Raw genomic sequence first — 25,324 nt, forward strand, 5'->3', positions numbered from 1 at the left:
AGAACAAATCCATATTCTATTGGCTTATGGGTCTTCAGGAGAGGCTTGAGCAAATAGTTTTTAAATCAAAGTAAAGAAATTCTTTTGGGAAAGCAGATCAAGCATGAGGAAGATGGGAGATAAATTAAAATGTGCAAATAGAGAAGGTAATCTATCAAGGCAGTAGGAAAAAATTCCATTAGTAACGTGTGTTAGCTTCAATGTTTGCCCTCAATCTTCTCTTTTTCTGCATTATGTCCAAATTCTCACTCACTATTGCTTTTCTTTGTATGGGCTGAAGTAGTGACTATCAGCTTTGGACATGCTAGTAGTCACAGGTAGATTTTGATTACTGGTAGTTGAGTATATAGTGGCTCAGAGGTAAAGAATCTGCCTGCAATATTCGATCCCTGGGTGGGAAGAACTCCTGAGGAAGGAAATGGCAACCCACTCCAGTATTCTTGCCTGGGAAATCCCATGGACAGAAGAGCCTGGCAGGCTACAGTCCACAGGGTTGCAAAGAGTCAGACACGACTTGGTGACTAAACAACAAGGAATTGATGACTAGTGCTATTCTATACGAATGGCTCTGTGTAATATCCAGTGCCATTTCTATAGCAAACCTATTTCATATGATAAAAGCATTTAACTTGCATTTCATCACATATAACCACATACTTCACCACCTAATCAACATCTCCCTTCTGTTTTTTTTTTAAGTTCTAGGTTAGCTCTCCATCCTCAATGAAAACTGGGCAAATGCCTCTCTAGTCTTTCCTCTTTCCCCTTCGTCCTACAGTTATTCTACAATCTTAATTTACCATTTGGACCATCTCATCAAGAGCCTAGTTATTTCCTCTCTGAGAAACATTACCTAGGGACTTAAGTTTTAGTAAGTCTGGGTTCTAAGATTGGCTCTTCTGCTAAGCCTATGGATTACTTGATATTTACAGGCTTCAGAGATTTCTTAATCAATAAAGACAGCAAGTTGGGTTAAATGATGGCTAAAGTCCAGTCAATTTAAAGTTGTGCTGGTAATATTCTTTGTCAATACTTTTCTTTGTTTTTTCATCTCCATTTTGAAATATGGCCATACCATTCATAATCATTCACATTTACATTAAAAATGTAACATCTTCCTTTCTCATTCTCTACAACAAATTCATCACTTATTTGATTATATTTAGTCCCAAACATAGATAACTTCCCTGGTGGCTCAGACGGTAAAGCGTCTGCCTACAATGTAGGAGACCCAGGTTCGATCCCTGGGTTGGGAAGATCCTCTGGAGAAGGAAATGGCAACCCACTCCAGTACTCTTGCCTGGAAAATCCCATGGACAGAGGAGCCTGGTAGGTTACAGTCCAAGCAACCTAGGTCGCAAAGAGTAGGACATGACTGAATGATTACGTATGCATAAAATAGTTATGAGTCAATGTCTCATACTAGGTTCAAATAAAGAGACATAGCCCTACTTTGTGTCCTGGGCCAGCTCTGTTGTTGTTCAATTGCTAAATTGTGTCCAACCATTTTGCGACCTTATGGACTATAACCTACCATGCTCCTCTGTCCTTGGGATTTCCCAGGCAAGCATACTGGAGTGGGTTGCTGTTTCCTTTTCCAGGGGATCTTTCCAGATTAGAGATCGAACCCATGTCTCCTGTTTGGCAGGCAGATTCTTTACCACATGACCCACTTGCCTAGCTCTAAAGAGCACACTAATCTACATTGAGCAATTGACCTACTTTCCACAACCAGCAGGGTCCAACGAGAGGCTCCAACTTTAAGAGTCAGAGGAATGCCCAAGTAACTTCTGAGTTTCAAAGCTGCCCCAGTGTCTCACATCTAAATGTCATTGCTCAATCCAGCTTCCAGAGGGCAGTTAAAATAACAGCTTTTTCCTTCTAAACCTTGATGAATTCAACCAATGGTGAATATTCAAACAATCCCTTGGGTTTTATTGTGAAATTCAAGAGTGTTTAGCAAACATGGCTCAAAGATCCCTCTTTCATGAATCGTGTCCAACTCTGTAGGAATCTCTAAGCTTTGCTTCAGTGGTCCTAGGCAAATCACTTCAGCAGAAACTGTCCTCTAATGTAAACATGAATAATGTTTTTCTTCTTTAGTGAAGAATCATTTTAAATTCAGCAAGTCATCAGTTCTTGTATTTTCTTTAAAGCATAGGAAAGCCCAGCAGAGAATTGGACATAAGGATGGCTTAATCCACTGATAAGGCCTCGGGGCAGACTGCAGAATAAGTTAATCAACAGAACATCCTAGTCTCTGAGACTTTCTGGGGGTTTTTTGCCATTAAAAATCTTGCTCAAACCAAATATTTTTCACCAGTCATTGGCATAGCTCTTTCTGCCAGCCTCTCAAGTTTCTGTTAGCAATTAGCCTGTATCAGTGCTTTCAAAACCTGTTTATTTGAAAATCCCATAGTAATTTCCAAGTCCCCAGGGATCTAGTTTCACTCATGGAACTAGAAACTTTGAATTAATCCAAGCTTGGCTACCATCAATCTTCTGTACACTTCCAGAAATGATTCCTACTCCTTAAGAGACAGGGTCTCCTTAGAGTTTGAGTTAAACACTCCCAGGCAGCAAATGCAGGAAAGAGTATTAAAAAATCACTTCTCTCTGGCAAGCATATATACAAATGTATGAGATCTGCTTTCTCTGGAAAATACAGTTCCAAATAGCACATTCTCACTTGAACTGCAATTTTGACCTCATTGTAAACTCCATTATGTCTTTATTCCCCCTCATGGCTGTTTTTTGTTTTGTTTTGTTTTTTGTTTTTTTTAATACGTGTGTGTGTGTGTGCATATATATTATATGTTTTGATATATTTCTGCTTTTTGAAAGCTATCATGGCTCAAGAAGTTTGCCAACCCCACCCAAGCTTTTTTTTTTCCTAACAAATAGTTACCACAATACTGCACAATCCATGGTTGCTTGAACCCAAGGGTGCAGAAATGTGGGTTCAGAAAACCAACTATAAAGTTATAGGTGGATTTTACATGATGTGGGGTTGGCACCCCAACCCCTGCATTGTCCCACTGGTAATTATGTATTGTGAAATCATCACTATAATAAGTCTAGTTAATATCCATCACACTTCACATAGTTATAAATAAGTTCTTTTCTTGTGATGAGAACTTTTAAGATCTACTCTCTTAGCAACTTTCAAATAAGCAATACAGTATTTATTAACTATAGTCACCATATTATACATTACTTCCCCATGATTTACTTATTTCACAACTGGAAGTTTGACTTCCCAGATGGTTCAATATTAATGAATCCACTCACAATATGGGAGATACAGGTTGGATCTCTGGGTCGGGAAGATCCCCGGAAAAGGAAATGGCAATCCATTTCAGTATTCTTGTCTGGAAAATCCCATGGACAGAGGAGCCTGATGGGCTACAGTCTGTGGGGTCACAAAAAGAGTCAGACATGACTTATTAACTACACAACAACAAACTGGAAGTTTATGCCTTTTAACCCCACCACCCACTTCTCCTACCATCATTGAAAATAATTAAAGAAAACATAAACCACTGAAACAATATCCAATGCTCAGAGATTGGAAGACAACACTGACAAGATAATACTCTCCAAATTGATATACAGGTTCAACACAATTCCTTGTAAAATCCCAATTTTTCTTTTTATTTAAGAAATTGACAAAGTGACTCTAAAACTCATATGGAAAGTCAGAAACCCAGAACAACCAAACTATCTCGAAAAGGAAAAAGAGGATTCATGTTTTTTGACTTCAAAACTTACTAGCTATGGTAATTGAGCCAGTGTAGTACTGACAAAAGGATAAATGATAGATTCATGATAGAAATATCAATCAATTGATTGATAGATAAATTCACCAGAGAAATAGAATTGAGAGTCTAAAAATAAAGTTACACATTTATCATTAATTCATTTTGACAAGAGTCCCAGAACAATTCAAGGGAGGAAAATCCTTTCAACAGATGGTGCTAAGATGCCTAGATGTTCACATGCAAAGAATGAAATTAAGACTTTTACTTCATACCACACACATAACTTAACTCAAATTGGACCATCCAATGAAATTAAAGTGATAAAATGATACAATTCTCAGAAGAAAACACAAGAGTAAGTTTTCATGACTTTGGGTTATACATCTAGGACATCTAAACCACAAAATTTGAAAGAAAAATTTAGGAAAATTAGACCTTATCTAAATTAAAATGTTGTGTGCTTTAAAGGACACCATCAAGAAGGAGGAAAGAAAACTCATAGTGTGGGAGGAAATACTTGAACATCAAATATCTAATCAGGGACTTGTAACCACAATACAGGAAGTCTGAAAGCACAAAAATAAAAAGACAATAACCCAATTTTAAAAGGGATAAAAAACTTGAACAGAGAGGTTTCCAAAAATTAAATATATATATATATATATACACATATATATATATATATTTGTTGACTAAAAATGATGTACAACGTGAAAGCTGTGAGTTAAGCTTTATTTGGGGCAAAATGAGGATTGTAGCCTGGGGGACAATACCTCAGATAGCTCTGAGAAACTGCTCCAAAGGCATAGGGAGGGGGAAGATCAATATATGTGATTTTGGGGAAGGGGGAATTCATACAATCAAGCACTTATCTTACAAAATGTTTTCTGCTAAACCCGAGGAACTGATGTCACCATGAAGGGATTTAGTGATTTTCTAGATATGAGAAGATGCAAGGATTAGGATCATGAAATTAGTTCCTGAAAATATCTATCTAAAGACCTGTTTCACCAGTTTCCCTGGAGCACAAAGTGCCTCACTCTCCCTGAATTCCTTTTAGGGCATGTTGAAAGTCAAAAGCTGCAGCAATCCAAAATTCAATCCTTGGAGATACAGATGGCAAATGCCCTTGGAAAGTGCCAATTTGTCATTGACACACTAATGGTCAAGACACATATTAAAAAATACACAATTTTAGTCATTAATGGAAATGAAAACCACATGAGATACATCTTCATACTCACTAAGATGGCAAAAGTTTAAAAAAAGACAGATAATAACAAGTATTGGCAAGAATGTGGGCAAACTGGAATCTACGTGTATTGTTAATAGGAATGTAAATGGCATAGCTCTTTGGAAAGCTTTTTGGCGGTTCCTCAAAATGTTAAACCACATGACCCAGAAATTTCACTCCAAATAGTTACACAAGAGAATTGAAAATGTACGTCCACATGAAAAGAAAACTTGCACATGAAAGTCCATAGCAACCTGTTGTTCATAATAGTCAAAAAGAAGAAATGATGAAATATTCATCAACTGAAGAATGGTAAAACAAAATGTGATATATTCATATCATGAAGTGTAATTCATCCATAAGAAAGAATGAGATAATGATTCCTTCTACCTCATGGATGTATCTTGTAAACAGTATGTTGTTGTTCAGTTGCCAAGTCATGTTCAACTTTTTGCAACCGCATGGACTACAGCACTCCAGGCTTCCCTGTCCCTTACCATCTCCCAGAGTTTGCTCAAGTTCCTGTCCGTTGAATCAGTGATGCCATCCAACCATCTCATCCTCTGTCACCCTCTTCTCCTTCAACCTTCAGTCTTTCCCAGCATCAAGATCTTTTCCATTGAGTCAGCTGTTCACATCAGGTGTCCAAAGTATTAGAGCTTCAGCTTCAGCATCAGTCCTTCCAATGAATATTCAGGGTTGATTTCCTTTAAGACTGATTGGTTTGATCTCCTTGCTTCCCTATGGACTCTAAAGAATCATCTCCAGTGTCACAGTTTGAAAGCATCAATTCTTTGGCTCTCTGCTTTCTCTGTTGTCCAACTCTCACATCCGTACAGGACTAAGGGAAAGACCATAGCCTTGACTAGACTAACTTTGTCAACAAAGTGATGTCTTTGCTTTTAAACATTTTATCTAAGCTTGTCATAGCTTTCCTGCCAAGGAGCAATCATCTTCTAATTTCATGACTGCAGTCACCATTCACAGTGATTTTAGAGCCCAAGAAGAGGAAATCTATCATTGCTTCTACATTTTCCCCTTCTATTTGCCATGAAGTGATGGGTCTAGATGTCATGATCTTAGTTTTTTTAATATTGAGTTTTAAGCCAGCCTTTTACTCTCCTCCTTCAACCTAATCAAAAGGCTCTTTAGTTCCTCTTCACTTTCTGCCATTAGAGTGGTATCATCACATATCTGAGGTTGCTGCTATTTCTCCTGGCAATCTTGATTCCAGCTTGTAACTCATCCAGCCCAACATTTTGAATGATGTGCTCTGTGTATAAGTTAAATAAACAAGGTGACAATAAACAGTCTTGTTGTACTCCTTTCTCAATCCTGAACCAGTCAGTTGCCCCATACAGGGTTCTAACTGTTGCTTCTTGACCCACAAACAGGTTTCTCAGGAGACAGGTAAGATGGTCTGATATTCCCATGTCTTTAAGCTTTCCATAGCTTGTTATGATCCGCACAGTCAAAAGGTTTAGCATAGTCAGTGACACAGAGGTAGATGTTTTTCCTGGAATTCCCTTGCTTTCTCTATGGTCCAATGAATGTTGGCAATTTGATCTCTGGTTCCTCGGCCTTTTATAGACCCAGCTTCAACATCTGGAAGCTCTTGGCTCACATAATGCTGAAGCCTAGCCTGGAGGATTTTGAGCATAACCTTACTAGCATGGGAGATGAGTGCAATTGTTCAGCGGCTTGAACAGTCTTTAGTACTGCCCTTCTTGGGAACTGGGATGAGGAAAGACATTTTTCAGTCTTGTGGCAACTGCTGGGTTTTCCAAATTTGTGGACATATGGATTGCAGCACTTTAATAGCATCATCTTTTAGGATTTTAAATAGCTCTGCTGGAATTTCATCACTTCCACTAGTTTTATTGGCAGCAGCACTTCCTAAGGCCCACTACACTTTACATTCCAGAATGCCTGGCTCTGAGTGAGAGATAATACTATCATGATTATCCCAGTCATTAAGATATTTTTTTGGTACAGTTCTTCTGTGTATTCTTTCCATCTCTTCTTGATCTCTTCTGTTACATCAAGTCAGACCAAAGACCATGTATTGTAGGATTTCATGTATAGAACATCTCCAGAACATGGCCATAGAGAAAGAAAATATTAATATGTTAGTGTTTGCCAGGGATTGGGAGGAGAGGGAAATGGAAAAGTAACTGCTATTAAGCATGGAATTTCATTTGCAGGTGATGAAAATATTTAAAAATTATACATAGAGTGGTGTTATATAATTCTGAATGTATTATAATAACAGAATCGTGTCCTTTTTTAAAAATGTGAACCAGTTTTAAAGTCTTTATTGAATTTGTTACTATATAGTTTCTTTTTTATGTTTTTGTTTTTTGGCTGTGAGGCTTGTGGTATCTTAGCTTCCTGACCAGGGATTGAACCTGCACTCCGGAATTGAAAGGCGACGTCTTAAGCACTGATACTAATAGTGTACTTTAAAAGAGTGAATTTTATAATATGTGAAATACATCTCAATGAAGCAATTTTTTAAACACTCAATTGTATATATATCACAATTTAAACACTCAATTGTATTTTCTGGGCTTCCCTGGTGGTTCAGATGGTAAAGAACCCGCCTGCAATGCAGGAGACCCAGTTTGACCCCTGGGTCGGGAAGATCCTCTGGAGAAGGGAATGGCTACCCACTCCAATATTCTTGCCTGGAGAATTCCATGGACAGAAGAGCCTGGTGGGATGCAGCCCATTGGTTTGCAAAGAGTTGGACATGACTGAGTGACTCACACTTTCACTTTTTTACTTTTTTTTCTAAAACACTGTGTATCATGTTATGCTTATTTCTGTAATCATTGTATCTTTGGGTATCTAGGGGTTTTTTTGCACCTCAAGATCAACTCTCCATGATTTCTACTGCTCTATGCTCCAGGAGGCTGAATTATACGGACGGCATCAAGGACTTCCTTGCCCGCTAGCTGCCTGTTGAGTCCATTGGTGGAAGACTCTGACAGAGATTGACAGACAGGAAAAGAGTGAGGTAGAGGAGCTTTTAAGAGAAGGCAATGGCACCCCACTCCAGTACTCTTGCCTGGAAAATCCCATGGACGGAGGAGCCTGGTAGGCTGCAGTCCATGGGGTGGCTAAGAGTTGGACACGACTGAGCGACTTCACTTTCACTTTTCACTTTCATGCATTGGAGAAGGAAATGGCAACCCACTCCAGTGTTCTTGCCTGGAGAATCCCAGGGACGGGGGAGCCTGGTGGGCTGCTGTCTATGGGGTCTCACAGAGTCGGACACGACTGAAGTGACTTAGCAGCAGCAGCAGAGGAGTTATTATCCTAGTTCATTCCTGCTGGGTCTCAGTGATTGCTGTCTCTCTAGCAAGTGCCACAGCCTGATAAAGTCTCTCTTTGCCGACCTGATTTCTTTCACTCTGGTAACTGTTTCCTCCCATTGCCTTTTAGGCCTATGAGTGGAAAAGATCCCTGATGTTGCTAGCTCCAGGACCTAATTTTATCTTGCTAATGTCCCTAAATCTGTCCATACGTTTTTTTAAATAATTTTTTTTTTAATGTGAACCATTTTTTTAAGTCTTTATTGAATTTATTCAATAACTGCTTCTGTTTCATGTTTTGTTTTTTTGACCCCAAGGCATGTGGGATCATAGTTCCCTGACTAGGGATTGGACCCACACCTCCTGCATTGGAAGGGAAAATAGTAACCACTGGATCATGGAGGAAGTCTCCTGTTCATACATTTTAAACAGCACTTTTATTGACTTACCTGCTTTTACCATCTCCTGCCACCTTGTTGATGTACTGTGCATGGTTTAAAACTTTTTCCTCTCAGTATATGATTTAATTCTAGTTTCTTTGCTTTTTCAGTTTTTTCTTTTTGCTGTAGGGGCTCTTTCAGCTTTGTTTTCAGCAGGGACTTTCAAGGTAAGCATTCTATTTTTAGTCCTATTTGAGATTAGCTGAATATATTAACACCATTCTTCAAACCACGTTAAAGGACCAAAATCTATTAAAAATAATTTTGATTCCTCTTTTTTCAAGATAAGGGATTTAGCCTTTTCCTTACCTCTCTTTCTTTCTCTGTGTTAGTTAATTTTTCTGGATTTGTAAATTCTTTCTTCATTTAAAAACATTTCCTTTGTTTATTTACTTTATACTGGGTCTCATGGCTATTTATTATTCTTTGTTTCAAGTCTTTGTCAAAACTCAGATGATGTAGTACTGTCTGAATGTCAATAGGAACTAGTTCATTTACATCAGAGCGTGTTTAGGTGCTTTCAGGTCAAAGAGAATAGGAACATGCTTAATTTATCTCAGTTAAAATAATTTTGGATTTTCTTAATAAGCATAACCAGGTGGCACTAGTGGTGAAGAAGCTGCCTACGAATGCAGGAGACTTGGGTGTAATCTTTGGGTCAGGAAGGTCCCCTGGAGGAGGACATGGGAACCCACTCTGGTATTCTTGTCTGGAGAATCCCATGGACAGAAAAGCTTGCAGGCTACAGCCCATAGGTTTGCAAAGAGTCGGACACAACTGAAGTGACTTAGCATGCACACTCACACAAGAAGGAAGAGATAAGATGAAACTGCTATAAAGCTTGGCTTTTCAGAGATTTTTGAAGGATGTGCAGATCTGTTAGATCATTCATGTAAGTCTAGCAATTTAAATAGAAGCTGTAATTATTGTCATATTATGATATTTTCAAGCATAATGATCCATATTTCCCTACAGTGCAATTCAGTGACTTGACTATGGAATGTTTTTTATTTGATGATTTAACTTTAACGCCATTCTATGAGTCTATTGGCTATAGCCATTTTGGCCATTCAACCCCCTTGCAAATAGAACAATCCTGGGATTCAGCCAAAGAGTGGGTCTCTGAAGAAGTATAAATATATATACCTTGAAGGGCAACATTATTCTCCACAGAAAAATTTTCATGAAGTTGCCTGTTTAGCCTAATTCAAATGATAACATTTTTTATGTTCCTGGTTTGGTTCATTTTTATTATTTATGATATTTCTTGGGTCATGCCTTTGAAATTGCTTTTCAAATTCTACTTTATTATTTATTTTCTGTGCAATTATCTTATCTCTCCAAATTCATTTAAGTTTTTTGAGACCACAGACCTTTTTATTTATATTTTATATTTGTCACACACATAACATCTCAATGCTGGAGATGCAGATATGTTCAATAAATATTTCTTAATTTGATTTATTACAGCTCTTATTAGTTCTGTCTGCTCCGTCTGGTAGTACATTCCCTTCTGTTTGGTATAAAGCAGACAGCACTTGATATACTTTGAAATGCAAGCCAGAGTTAATAATCTCTGGGAAACCTGATAGGCTTTTAAACTTCCCAGATCTCTTGTTAGAAAACTCAAGAGATTTTAAGCATTGACTTTTCATAATCTGTGAGCTCATTTGGTGTATATTCACATCTCCAGCAACATCACGAGGTGAACAAGGGCTCCACAAATCTTTGGATTTGTTTAAAATTGGCATTTAATATATATGTATTTTTTCTTTTTAAAAGCTTTTGGGGAGAGTTCAACTGCCAGGTCCCTTGAGCAAAATGGTTTTCTTGACACTGCTTCTGTGTTGTCTCATAGCCATATATCTGGCTCTGGAACTTGAAAACAGGAAAAGGAGGGGGGAGGGGGAGGGAGCGAGACCTTCTGTTCATTCCCAGTGGCAATCCACTGGGATTCCAAGTACTCGAATATTTTCAATTCACTGGGAGGCTGGAAGCCATACTAGAAGAAAACAATATGTAGACATTCTAAAATAGTAAATCAATTTTGTATAAATCATGTTTTCCAAAGGACAGAGGTTGAAATCACATTCTTTCTTGATAGAGGCTTAATTGTATAAATAGCTCTCTCGGAATATCAGTTCATCTCGCCTGCAATCTGAGGCTGTGTCTATACAACTCATATAAAATCATTGAAAAATATCACTTTATCTGGATATGTTTAAATTACCCAGCTGTTTGGCAGCAAGTAAAACAAACCCTCAGGTAACTGGTTAGGTTTTTAAATATTTCTTACAAGTCCTGACAAAGACAGTAAAGATGAAAGTCAGTTACCAGATAATTTCAGGTTTAATGATCTTCTATTAATTAAAGAACCATATCCATGAAGAAAAAACCTTAGAACTTTGCTCCAAAATTATTCCTAAACATACTAAAATGCAGAGAGGCTGTTCCCTCTTCTTTCTGCCCCACCATGAACGATACCCTAGAAAGCCAGTCTGATATACACGTGGGTGAAGAACTGTTTCTCCTGTAATTTCTGGGAGTGTACTTGTGCTACAGTGACATCCTATAGATGCTGTGCTGATAAATGCTATTGGATTGCACCTGGATACCCAGAGATAAGACAACTGAAAGGATATGGATTCCAAGTGGTAGCAATCTCTGAGGTAATTTTGCTTATAGTCCCTTAAAATGATTGACTGATTAATAGATAGAGCAATCCTAGGAACCACAAAAAGTCCATTTAGAAGTCATTTTTTGTTTGAAAGGAATCCTTTATTTTTATGAGGATTATATTTTCTATTTCTTTTTCTGTATAGTGTATCCCACTGACTTTTACAATAATTGGGAGTATTAATTGATGGCATGGAAAGGACTGTCATAAAACCTAGTGGCGACAGACAATCAGGACTCAGAATGCTATTCATATCACGAAGTGTCTCTGGTTTGTCACCATTCTTTCTCCATCTCAGACTGTAATTTTCCAATGACCTTTATATAGACTGGCCCATTGTTTCACAGTTGTCACTACAAAGGCCCTCACTTGGTGTGATTATTTAGGGAATTATGGCAGGTAATTGTGAAATAACAAAAGAATGGTACCGTTGATCGCAGTAAATTTTTTTCCACTGTTTTCGGCCACATGATAAAAACAGGATGCTTCACTCTCAGGGCCCAGTGGCTGGCAGAACTTATCAAAGCTGCCTTTTCCCTTTCCTCTGACTTTCCCCTTTGTTTCCTTGAGGGATGTAGATATGACATCAAACTGTTCAAAATAGCTCTGTCCTATTATAGATGACCAAAGAATTATTTGCTTTATTTTGAAAAAAAAAAAAAAAAAAAAGCCTTAACCTTTTGTTTTGTACAGAAAACAAACAGGATATATTTTTTTCATTGTCTCCAGGTTTTATCTCATCCTTTCCTGGTCTTTTGAAATAAAATAAATCAATTTTCCAAAGCAAAGAAGAATAAATAAATTGTATAAAGAGAAGGTGCATTATGATTTTCCTAGTAAAGTTCCAGTGACATCTTACACACAGGAATGAAGATGTCTCAATAAGTGACTATGGGTCTAAATTATAACTATTTTAAAGACACAGGAAGAGAAAATGGAAATATCTCACATCTGTAAGCCAAGTGAATTTCTCTCAAAAATGTTAACATTCAGCAGTGAGTTCAATTTGCACAATGTCAAATCCTGGGACTTGGCCTCTTTTAAGATCCTCTTTCAGCTCTTCTGAGTAATGAAGTCTATATCTAGTAATACAAAGGCAATTTCCCCACAGCTATAACCTCATAATTGAGAAGAATCAATTCTTAATGCCCTGCCCAACATGGAAGCTCCCTCAATCATATCACCAAAACCAGCTTAGCTGTCCCAAGAAAAACATTTCATCATTTGTGTGGTACAAACTCTCAATCCTACCTTAGAAGGCTATCCTGAACAACTCTAGAACATTCCTCTACCTCCCCTGACAAGAAGAGTATTTGATTCCCTGTGTATGGGTTTAACTGTGGTATTCATCTTGAGAGTCCTGCTATTCAATTGAAATGTCTACAACAATGTGATATTTTTTTAAAATATTTGCACTGTTTAACATGGTAGTCTCTAGCCAATTATAACTCTCGCATACTTGAAACATGGCTAGTGCACCTAAGAACTAGAATTTTTAACTTTATATAAGCTAATTAATTTAAATTTACATTTATATAGCTACCTGTGTCTAGTGACTATCACAGTGAACAATGCCACTTCAAAATTCCCCAGAATGCACTTTTTAGTCTTGAACTCCTTAAAGTAAATTTAAATAACAGCAATTCTGATCCTTATTTTGCTAAATGCAAAAAGTAATAATAAGTCTCTCTCCTCAGATTGGGGTGATAAGAACATTTTAACAGTTTTTAAATATAATCTATGAAAAGTCTAATGTAGGGCCTTTCAATCTGAAATTCTAAAGGCGATCTATAAATACATCATTTTACATCCCTCGCTTTTTCTTTTGACATAAGTATAAACCATATACAATGTTATAATCACATTGGCAGACATAGTAATGCTTCAAAGAGTTATTTGTGTCAATTCTGAGACACTAGTCACCTCTAGGTAAAGGAGGGTAGGTAGAGAGGAAAATTCCCTAGTGTTATTTCTGGAAGGAGATGCTTCATTCAGTCTCAGGTGAACCACATTTTAAAGACAGTGCTAACACACTTTGGGAATTTTTTAAAAAAAATAGTGGTTAGAATACATTGGACAATTCTGAAACTCCTCTTGTACATGGAGGGTAGAAAAGTATTTGGATCTAGGGAATTGAGAGTACTCTTGAGGACATTTTCTTAGGAGATAGTGTGGCTTTGAATCTCTCCCGAAGAGAAGGGAAGAAATCTCTCATCTGCTCCTTATCCCATGTCTGGAACAAGGCTTAAAAAGAAAAAAAAAAAAAAAATCGGTGTATAATTGCTTTACAATACTGCGTTAATTTGTGCTGTACGACAAAGCAAATCAGCTGTATGTATATTATCCGCTCCCTCTTGAGCCTCCCTGCCACCTACCCGCGCTGTCCCACCCCTCTAGTCATCACAGAGAACAGAGCTGAGCCTCTGTGTTATACACCAGCTTCCCACTAGCTATCTATTTGACACATGCTAGTGTATATACATCCATGTCACTCTCTCGGTTCATCCCACCCTTTCCTTCCCCCATGGTGTCCATGAGTCATGAGAACAGGGTTTTAAAAGAAATCACCAAATGGCTCCTGCATCTTCAGAAACCCCACCCTCACACCCACCAATTGAACCAAAGGAAGTTGCAGAAAACTGGTGACCATGTCATCCCAAAGGTAAAAAGGACTGGCAGAGAGACAGTAGCTGTTTGTGAAATAATTGTGTCCCCAGAGACTGTTAAGTGAAGGATATAGAAAAAAACTTCCCTTAGGTAAACTCTTGAATGCAAGAGGACCATCTGGCAGAAGACCATTGAAGTGTCATTGTATTTCTAGGACATTTACCATACTCAAGGGAACTAGACTTGAAACGTCCTTAGATGAGTGGAAGTGGGGTATGGAGGAGACACACAAATGTCTCCAAAGAAGTCACAAATCTCAGGGCAAAATGAATTTAACCCCTGCCCTACCACTAGAGCACTAACACAAGCTCAGAAGAGTTTTTGATGATTTGAGGGCTTCCTGCCATCCTTTTTTCACTGCTTCTCCTGTGTCCCAACCCCAGGGCTAAGCCCTGCAGAACCACCTGAAGGCAGGGAAGCTCTGGAGGTAGTGGAGAGATGGAAGGAGCCCACCTGTTCTTCCCTTCATGGCAAGCTTTCCCATGTGTGGAGGCCTGAGCTGGGGGCACGGGAGACACTTTCAAACCAAATCAAGTTTGCAAATTTGTTTCTGATAATGGATGGGATATTTTATATTCATGAAGTAAAGTTTTATTTTGCAGCTGGAAGCAATAAGTAAGGTTCAAGAACCTCTGCAAGTTTCCGTCCAAGGACAAAAGAAGAATTAGAGTCTTTTTTTTTAAATTAATTTTTGTTAAAGTATAGTTGTCTTACAATGTTGTCTTCATTTCTACTGTACGGCAAAGATGAGAAGAACTAGGATCCTGAATAAAAAAAGGATGGTAAGAAACAAAAACAAAATAGTTTCAAGATTATACTCCAAGTATTATGTCAGTTGAACATAATGATTACTATATACCATTGTGGCATAGACGCATAAAGGGGGATTGTCTGCGAGTTTGGGATTAGCAGATGCAAACTGCTAAATATAGACTAGATGAACAATAAGGTCCTACTGAATAGCACAAGGAACTATATTCAATATCTTATAATAAATCATAGTGGAAAAGAATATATACATAAGAATATACATATATATGTACATATATACATATATATGTATAACTGAGTCACTTTGTTGTACAACAGAAATTAACACAACATTGTAAATCAACTAATCTTCAATAAAATATATTTTTAAAAAATAGACTATTAAGACTGTAAATAAAATAGCATTATCTTCTCCAACTTCTGTGAATAATAAAGACTGCTAGGTTCCTCAGCCTAACTCATTTTCATCAGCATGTTGTAAACTGACAACCAAAAAGTCACATCAAGCCTGAAGTGAAGATTTGTTGGTGTTGTTCAGTTGCTTAAATCATGTCTGACTCTTTACCATCCCATGAACTGCACACGCCAGGCTCTTCTGTCCTCCAGTGTCTCCTGGAGTTTGCTCAGATTCATGTCCCTTGAGTAAGCGATGCTATCTTACCATCTCATCATCTGCTACCCACTTCTCCTTTTGCCTTCAGTCTTCCCCAGCATCAGGGTCTTTTCCAATGAGTCAGCTCTTCACATCAGGTGGCCAAAGTATTGGAGCTTCAGCTTCAGCATCAAGATTTCAGTGTATGGACACTTCCCATTTTGGACCCAGCTCTTTTTGAGGGGAATTATGGGAAGTAAAAAGTACCTTTCTCCTCATCCACATGAATAAAGATAACTTAGAGTTAAGACTTGTTTATAACAAAGGGACTTGTTTTGCTAACCAATACAGTTTAGGAATACCTTAAATGATAATACATGCTGGAGGATTAAACTAATAATATTAATGATTCAAAACAGCTGTTACTTCATGTATATCTTATTCATTAATTCAACAGCATATCTTAATGCCTATTGTATTCTTTGTGAAAAGCTTTGTTCTAGAGCTAAGTTTTGATGTTAGGCTAAACATATCCTGTATTTTCCTAATGGAAAACCAGAAAAATACCAACATGTATGAAATGGTCTGCCTCAGACAGAAGTATATCTGACAAACGTAAATTGGGTTCTGACCCTTGGGTAAGAGATGCAAATTTCTTGAAATGTGAACATTTGCATACTCATAATTAGGGTCTATTTAATAGTTGGTTGAAGAATCATCAAGCTTGAATGGACTTTACAGCTTAGTTCGTTCAACAAATTTATTAAGAAAATAGAGTTTAAATGGCTTAATGAAGCTCACAGTACTCAGAAACAGAGTAACAAACTAAACTCACACTTTGTAACTTCCTATTCTGGATGTGTCCTTTAGGAAACGACCTTGGTTATCTAATTTATCCAACAGTCTCTTTAGCTATAATATTTCTTAAACTTGACCTTGACTCTAATAAATATGTGCTGCTGATGATATGTTTTGACCAGCAGCTTGTCTCAGAAGAACCAGATTGGTTGGGAGCTAACCCATTGATGAAATGGTTCCTTAAATAGCTCTATTTAGCCTTAAAAAAGGCCAGGATGTCCTTTTTTTTTTTCTTCTGGAAACATTTATCTCACCTAAATATAGAGCAGGGCATTGGGAATGTTGAATTCCCCAAAATAATTAATGTCTTTCTGATTTCTTTTCTTCTAGCTATGTCCTCTCTTATTCTTATTATTGAACTTTTTTCCCCTCTAAGTTTATTTTGGTATATTTTAAAGTAAATAACAGAAAGTCTCTCTCAATTCCAAATTTTCCTGACACTAGCTATTTCTTATTATCACATTTCCTAACTAAATTGTTGAAGGCAGGCCTGAGGAAGAAGCATACAATTCCAAAATACTTCATTTCAAAATTATTTCAATAGTGAGGATAGACTATTTGTTTGCTTTCATGGATGCTGTAGTTGTGGAGGGCTTCTCTAGTGGTTCATCAGTAAAGAATCCGCCTGACAAGCCGGAGACATGCGTTTGATCCCTGGCTTGGGAAGTTACCCTAAAGAAGGAACTGGCAACCCACTCAACCTAGTATTCTTGCCTGGGAAATCCCATAGACAGAGGAACCTGGAGAGCTACAGTCTGCGATGCTGCAAACAGTTGGACACAATTTAGCAACTAAATAACAATAACAATGGCTAAACAACAGTCGTGGATAAACTTTCTCAGAAAAACCTAGAAACTATCTGGACTTTGCACTAGGCAGACATTTTCTGGCTTCTTAACATTCAGTCAAACCTATTTTTGACTCTTAGAAGATAGGAAAGAACAATAGAAGTAATTTTATATGAAGAGCTGGCTTAAAGCCATTCATTATTTAAAAAGTAACTTTCTGATTATAAATTCACCTAGGCCCGAGAGCTCAAGACAAGATCAGTCATCACATGTTCTTATTTTCATCACTGACACTGGTTTTTAAACTTCAAAATACAAAGCCATTATCTTCTGTTTAAAAACCTGTTTAATCCTGTAAAGTTGGACTGCATTATATTAAAAAGGACAAATAAAATGTAAAATGGTTTTAGTAGATAAACCAAGAAAATTTTTCTACATAAAATCATAGCCAACAATATACTCCAGGTTTTCTGTGATGATTCTAGTTTCAACTATCTGGTTCTTTTTTTATAATTATAAATAATTCCACCAACTGGAAAAATAATACAGCTTGCCATAGCTAGTATATATTTTTTCATTGTTCTTGAGGAGCTATGTCTAACTGGAAAAGGGAAAACAAGAGTTTGGGAAGCCAGCCAGCAGGTTATTTCTGAAATCTAGTGGGAAGACAGTGACTTCTGAATTGAGGAAGTAGCAACAGGGAGGTAAACACGGGAAGAAACCACAAAAAATTTAGAAGATTCAACAAGAGTTGTTTGAATTTGGATAGTGAGGGAGGAGGATTTAGAGGATCTCTAAATTGGTTAGCAGTAACCTTAACTGAGATGGAAAATTGAAGAGCAATAATAGTTACAGGGATGGGAGTAGATAAGGAATAGAAGCTCAGTTCTGGAAATTCTGACTTTTCAACATTTTCATTTCCAAATCTAGAGCTTGAGGATAATAAAGGGTTGAAGGTTTTGGTTTTTTGTTTTTGTTTTTTCAATTGGGAATCATCCTTGTATGGGTAGTAATTAAAACCATAACATTGCATGGAATCCTGAGGATTCATTTACAGAGTAAGAGGATTGGAAAGATCCAGGATGATAATCAGGTTATGTGTTTAGAAAGGTGGAAAAAAAAGTACAGAAATGAGTGATCCTATGGAGTTCTTAAAAGGAGATGATGTTACAGAAACACATTGGAAATGCCTGATATCATATGCTTCAGGGCTTTGTTCAGGTAAATAATACAATCTTGAGTACTACATAAAAACTTGGTTAAGCCTTGGTTGGAATTTACCAGCTCATTGTCACTATTAATTGGAAGTATTATCAATACTTTCACACTTTAATCTTTTGTATCACATAGTTTGCAGATGAAAAAAAATGAAAGCTCATGGAAATAAGTAATTTTCTTGAGTTCTCAAAGATAAGAAATGTATGTAACTGAGTTTTGGTTCTTGTCACTCCAAAATATGAGTTATTAACTGATAGGGTGTTTTGCCTCCTTTCCCAGATTTTACCAACATACCTTCCATTTGATGGAATAGTAATCAGTTTGGATATGTATAATACCAATTAGCTGTTGAGAGATCTGCTGAATTCCTTTCACCAGAGTTTAGAAAATGCCTCTGTTATCATAAACATTTCTGTGACCTTGTGGTATGGTATCATAAACCACTTCTTTCTTTGAATTGGTCTTGGCTCCCTGTCTTTCTTTAAACACCATACGAATGAGAGAAGCCCTGTCACCCTTGAAAAGTTCCATGTGACAAAGAACAGAAGGGGCTTGGGAAGAGTGGAAAGTAAAACAGAACTGAGTTAAAGCCGGGGTCTCAGGAATGAGAGCCATGAACTGTACTTAAAGATCCAAAGTCCCAGTCTAAAGTCTCCAAGAGTCTTGACTTGGAGATATTTCCTGTATATACACAAGAAATCTGTTGAACTCAGGAGGCACATGGATGGACTTCACAGAGAGGTTAAGGGAGAAGAGAGAGCTATGAACTTCTGCAAATGTATGTATATAAATATTTTTGAATGAATGCATATTTCTGGACAGATGATCAACTGCTTTCTTCAACTATTCAAAGTCGCAATGCACAAATAAGTTTAAGAAATACTAATACTATATATTCATTTATATTAATTTATTATGAGGAATTTTTAACATACCCAGAAGAAACTCCCAAGTAGCTATCACCTAACTTTAAAAGTATCAACATTTTGTCAATTTTATTTTGCTCTCTATTCCTTACTACTTTCTGATTTTGTATTGTATCTTAAAGAAAATGATATGTGCTATTTGTAATGCATAATAGATTGTTCTTTAGCTCATATCTCTAGCTTCTCTGCCTTCCTTTCATTCAGTACATCACTGCTGAGTTTTCTGAATGCTCCATTCTCATCACTATCAAAAACTTTGAAGATACAAGGCTTATTGAGCATCTGAGACTTCTAAAGCCATTTCCAAATAATCTTTCCATTTCCTCTCATGAAAATACTCTAGAACCTTCTCTCCAAACAACTTGTGTGATCCCTGGAATAGATCTTAATTATTTTCATGTTTAGGACAAGGACTATCCAGGACTCCTTAAAATGTCTTTATTCTAGGCTTCTTGTCTAAATTTAACCACTTCTTAAAATATAACTCAAATCTCATTGTGCCTTTCCAAAATATCTCAGAGAGCTGGGAAGGCTCTGAGTCCTATGGAGTTCTCATATACTCATATATTCTGCATATACATTTGTCATTCTGACAGTACAACTGTAAAAGGCTAAATATGCATTTTAGATAGTCTTTTAGACATCTTAGAAAATACCCTTGAAGGCTTTATTCTAGAAAGTCAGAAAGAAGTTGGCTTTTATGTCCACTTTCTGTTTTCTGGCAAGTTGAATACAGGCTAACATATACTAGCCAAATATTACTCCATGGGTATTTTTCCCATATGCTTGTTAGCCTGAATATGCCAAATAAGTTCTAAAGGTTTACTTGAGCCTCTTATTTGCCTTAGGTACCAAATATGAGTAAAGAATAAAAAATTAATGGTCATTCACGGAAGAAACAATTGCAGAACTTATTTTCAATACATTTTGTTAATCCCATCACAATACAATAAGGCAGGTATTATTTTTGTTATCTTTATTATTTTTATCATGATTGATGTTAGACATTTTTATATAAAGAGACTGACAGAGTAAAAGTCCTATACAAAGTTACATAGCTTATAAGAGGAAGATGAAGGCTTTAAAACCAGTTCTATCTAATTAAAAAGTCTCCTTTGTTTCATTAACACAATGAGTCTTAAAAGATGCCATGATGACACCATACATTTCTCCTAGACTTAATCCAAACCACCTATAATCCCTTCATTCTATTCCAGACCTACTTTCTAGGTCAATAATAGCAAAATAATCAGTATTTTAATTAGCTCACCCATATGACCAGACAACAAAGATCAGATAATCAGTTCTGATGCCTGCTTTGTAGACGACTAAGTCACTGATTGATATCACCACTTAAACTATAAGATTCTCTCTCCAGATGCTAAATAGGTTTCTCAGTGACTCATGAGTGGTTACAATCCTTACTGCAGGGTTCATCCTGAGATTAAATTGCCAACATCTGTTGGATCATCGAAAAAGCAAGAGTTCCAGAAAAACATCTATTTCTGCTTTGTTGACTATGCCAAAGCCTTTGACTGTGTGAATCACAACAAACTGTGGAAAATTCTTCAAGAGATGGGAATACCAGACCACCTGACCTGCCTCCTGAGAAATGTGTATGCAGGTCAAGAAGTTACAGTTAGAACTGGACATGGAACAACTGACTGGTTCCAAATCAGGCAAGGAGTACACCAAGGCTGTATATTGTCAACCTGCTTATTTAACTTACATGCAGAATACATCATGCAAAACACCTGACTGAATGAAGCACAAGCTGGACCCAAGATGGCCAGGAGAAATATCAATAACCTCAGATATGCAGATGACACCACCCTTATGGCAGAAAGTGAAGAAAAACTAAAGAGCCTCTTGATGAACGTGAAAGAGGAGAGTGAAAAAGTTGGCTTAAAGCTCAACATTCAGAAAGCTAAGACCATGGCACCCAGTCCCATTACTTCATGGCAAATAGATGGGGGAACAAAGGAAACAGTGACAGACTTTATTTTGGGGGGCTCCAAAATCACTGCAAATGGTGACTGCAGCCATGAAATTAAAAGATGCTTGCTCTTTGGAAGAAAAACTATGACTAGCCTAGACAGCATGTTAAAAAGCAGAGGCGTTACTCTGCCAACAAAGGTCTATCTAGTCAAGGCTATGGTTTTTCCAGTAGTCATGTATGGATATGAGAGTTAGACTATAAAGAAAGCTGAGCACCAAAGAATTGATGCTTTTGAACTGTGGTGTTGGAGAAGACTCTTGAGAGTTCTGTGTACTGCAGGGAGATCACTGTAGTCAATCCTAAAGGAAATCAGTCCTGAATGTTCATTGGAAGGACTGATGCTGAAGCTGAAACAGCAATGCTTTAGCAACCTGATGCGAAGAACTGCCTCATTGGAAAAGACCCTGATGCTGGGAAAGATTGAAGGCAGGAGGAGAAGGGATGATCCTCCTTGAACGAAGGATGAGATGGTTGGATGGCATCATTGACTCAATGGACATGAGTTTGAGCAAGCTCCAGGGGCTGGTGATGGACAGGGAAGCCTGGTGTGCTGCAGTCCATGGGGTCAGTCCAAAGAGTCAGACACAATTGAGCAACTGAACTGAACTGATTCTGAGAACTTTATTTGCATATTCAAAGTGAAGTCTATCAAAAGAACTGATATCAATTATCAATTTAGTTCTAGACAGAAATATATTCAGGCTAGTATGTCCCTGTCAAATACACAAAAAAATAAACAAATAGCACCTCCTACTTCTCTTAGTAATATATGTGATAACTGGTCCTTTACCTTTTTTTTGCATAACAAACTGTAATCGAAGTGGGAAAGTTTGCATATTAATTTGCAGAGGGTTGAGTCCAGTTATAAATGAATACTGCAAAGTATTTTTTGACAACTTATTAAAAATTTAAATTTGATCCCAAACCCTCAGGCTACTTGATTTTTGAAGTTAAATTTTCTTCTGAAATAGCAATATATGACGCCTGTCAAAAACCCAGAGCCATAATAGCTTTAGGCTACTTTCCAAAAATAAAATAGCAGGCAGTATCAGTCAGCAAAGAGCTGGTGCCTTGCTGTACATGGTCTCTTTTAATAACTGATAACTCTTGCAGTTGAAATTTGCCTGCAACTTGTCTAGAAAAGACTGGCTCTGTGCTAAGAACATGAAACAAATTATGCCTTGTCCACCGAGATGACAAAACAAGAGTGGACAGCCTTCTTTTGATAAGCAAATGGGTAAGAAAATGGCTTACCCTTTCCAAATGAGCAATAAAGTCATAACCAAAATGCTTCAACATGAAATGTTTCCTTATTTCAATTCCTCCTCTTGGAAAAAGGGACATGAGGAAAGAAATGCAGTGTTCATTCAACACCTCATCTGTGCCTGATATTATAAAATTTTCCGGTTCTGATAAAGTGGTTGATATTAGGAAACAGGGATTTTTCTTAGCTTGATAGACTGTTGAGGTGGGCAAAGGAAGATACATACTCTTCTTGATACTTCTCTTTCCTCTTTTAAGAAAATATACTTTAAAAAAAAACAAAAACAGATCTGTGCCCCTAAACCAGAGTAGCACTGTTTACCCAGGAAATGGTTGCAGATATGTGTGTGTGTGTGTGTGTGTGTGTGTGTGTGTGTGTGTGTGTGTGTGTTTTGGGAGGGGAGGTTGTGCTTGGTTTCCCTCATGCTTCAGGGTAGGGATGCTCCTGGCTTTTAGCGGGCAGGAGTCAGGGATGCTGATTTTCCTGTATTGTGCCAAACTGTACACCCAACATGTCAACAGTACCACCTCTACTCCATCATCTCAGTCAGAAATGCTTATCTCCAGTATTGCAGGGTATTTATTTTATGTAAACATTGAAATGGAGGGACAGCTTTAACATTACTAACATGGAGACAGCAAATATCACATATCTGTGATCGTATTGGTGGTAGTGTAACATGAATATCTAAAAAATAGAAAGGATTTATGGTATTTTCTTCCCCTATGAATCAGATAACCTCAGGGATCTGCTATTATTATAGCTGCTGCTATAAATCCAATATTCTCAGTGATTAGAGTAGTCTTCAGGAAACAGAATGTTCCTCCCTTGAAGATATTACCTTTCTTTCAGAAAAGATATAATTTGTGGCTCAGCTGACCCTTCCAAAAGGTAAGCTTCTTGCCCATACACAGCATAGTTTGTTAATCACCATCTTCATTTATTATTTTTGTGGGAAAACAGTCAAACAATGCATAATGGCAGGTAGAAGTTATATGTAATAATTCAATTATCCATAAAATAATATAGATCCAACCCCAAAGAAAGTAGAATATCATCCTGCATATGGGGACAGGTGCCCTCCCATTTGGCAGCCTTATTGATAATTTCAGACAGACCTTGAAAAGGAAGAGGGCTGGTGAGAATATAAGGAAAGGGAATGGTATGAGATCAACTTGAAATTTCTAATCGCTTACTTCATTTCTCTTTTCTTTCACAAACACTCTTTCTTGGTTACATAAACCACCAATTCACTCTTTGCAGGCTGCCAATAAAACCAGCCAGCTGGAAGGTGTTTTCTCTTATTTTCTTTATCTCTTTTTCCCCACCAAACTATATTTGTTTGATATAAAAGATTTCACCACACTCCATGAATAGTTCCAGAGCCAGGCTATTCCAACTCACAGAATTTCTTCAGCAAATTACAGCCAACTCTTTAATCTGTTTTTCAGTGAGGATTTTCTCTTTTGCTTTCCTTTCAATTTTTTCTCTTGTTTTTCTTTATGACTCTTAAATTATGTCTACAAAGCATTTTATCCCTGCCAGTTCTCTAGCTTTATTGAAAGTGAAAAAATGAAGATATCAGGTACTAAATAAAATTCCTCTCAACACTTGCAAATCATCAAGAATATGTAGAAATTAGCAAATTGGATTATCCACTTGTGTCTGATAGAGTCTTGGAGAACTGTATAAAGTGCTCCAAGCCAAGGTGATGTCATTTGCCTTGGTAGCATTTCATTCATTGCTATCAATATAAGTGAACTTAATGTCAAGGTCACCTTAATGTCCCTTTCTCACATGCATGAAGATACCTGGAGAACCATGTGATGGTCAACCATCTTAACCATTCATGGAAGTGACAAAAATGTTAAATTTACTTGTCATTCATAACTTAGAATTTGTATATAATTAGAGTCAATCCTGTAGTTAGGATTTACTGAGGAGTTAGAGACCAGAAGAGTATCAGGCTATGCAGCAATCCCCAGCCTTTTTCACTACAGGGACCAGTTTTCTGGAAGAAAGTTTTTCCAGGGCTAGCATATGTGGAGTGGGGTGGGAGTGGGAGATGGTTTGGGGAAGACTCAGGAGCATCATATTTATTGTGCACTCTATTTCTATTATTAATACACTAGCTCCACCTCAGATCATTAGGCATTAGATCCCAGAAGTTGGGAACCTCCAGATAGGATCCTAAAAGGAAGAAAGAAATACTTCTAAGGAGAGAGAAATCTGTAAGATCATCCACATTGTTATTTATGTCCTGGAATAAATATTCACACTGTACTCTCTCTATAGATGATATATCTGACAAAGAAATTCTAAATAGATCCACATTTATACAATTTTAACTGCTATATCTTATTAAGAAAAATCTAGAAAATGAATATGTGTCTATGATGTGAATAATTAGCTCTTATTTTTGTCCTGAAATTTGGATTTTTCTTGACAAATTTGTTTAATGAAAAAAGTCATTCCTGAGGAGTTATTTATAAAGCCAACATTTATATCAAGTGAATCCTTTATTTGTTTTGTTTTGTTTTCCATTCCTCACATACAATTTCAGGACTTATTCTTCGACAGAAAAAATGTGATCCAAAGCAAAACATAGGGGTGGCTGACAGCGTGTGCCTGGCCTCTGGCAGAAGGAAAGTCTCAAGGTGGATTAGATCATAGGGAAGCATGCAGAGGGTGCAAGGGCTGGGATCCTGGGGGACCTGTGTCTCAGACCTGAATATCTGAATGCAAATATGCCCTCCCAGGTGCCACACGGAGCAATAACACTAAAATAATGAAGATAGTAATAGCAATAATA

The 25,324-nt window shown here is 37.2% G+C and overlaps 1 non-coding gene and 1 pseudogene across 1 annotated transcript; one reads left to right on the forward strand and one right to left on the reverse strand.

Annotated features, from left to right (window-relative positions):
- The window catches only part of LOC133059317 (regulator of nonsense transcripts 3B-like), a 71,286-nt pseudogene that overhangs the window by 12,938 nt on the left and 33,024 nt on the right, over positions 1-25,324 (reverse strand).
- On the forward strand, positions 1,185-1,256 carry TRNAC-ACA (transfer RNA cysteine (anticodon ACA)). Its single transcript has one exon. It is a non-coding gene; the product is annotated as a tRNA-Cys (tRNA).

Source organism: Dama dama, chromosome 7 (genome assembly GCF_033118175.1).
Source record: "Dama dama isolate Ldn47 chromosome 7, ASM3311817v1, whole genome shotgun sequence".
Taxonomy (NCBI): Eukaryota; Metazoa; Chordata; class Mammalia; order Artiodactyla; family Cervidae; genus Dama; species Dama dama.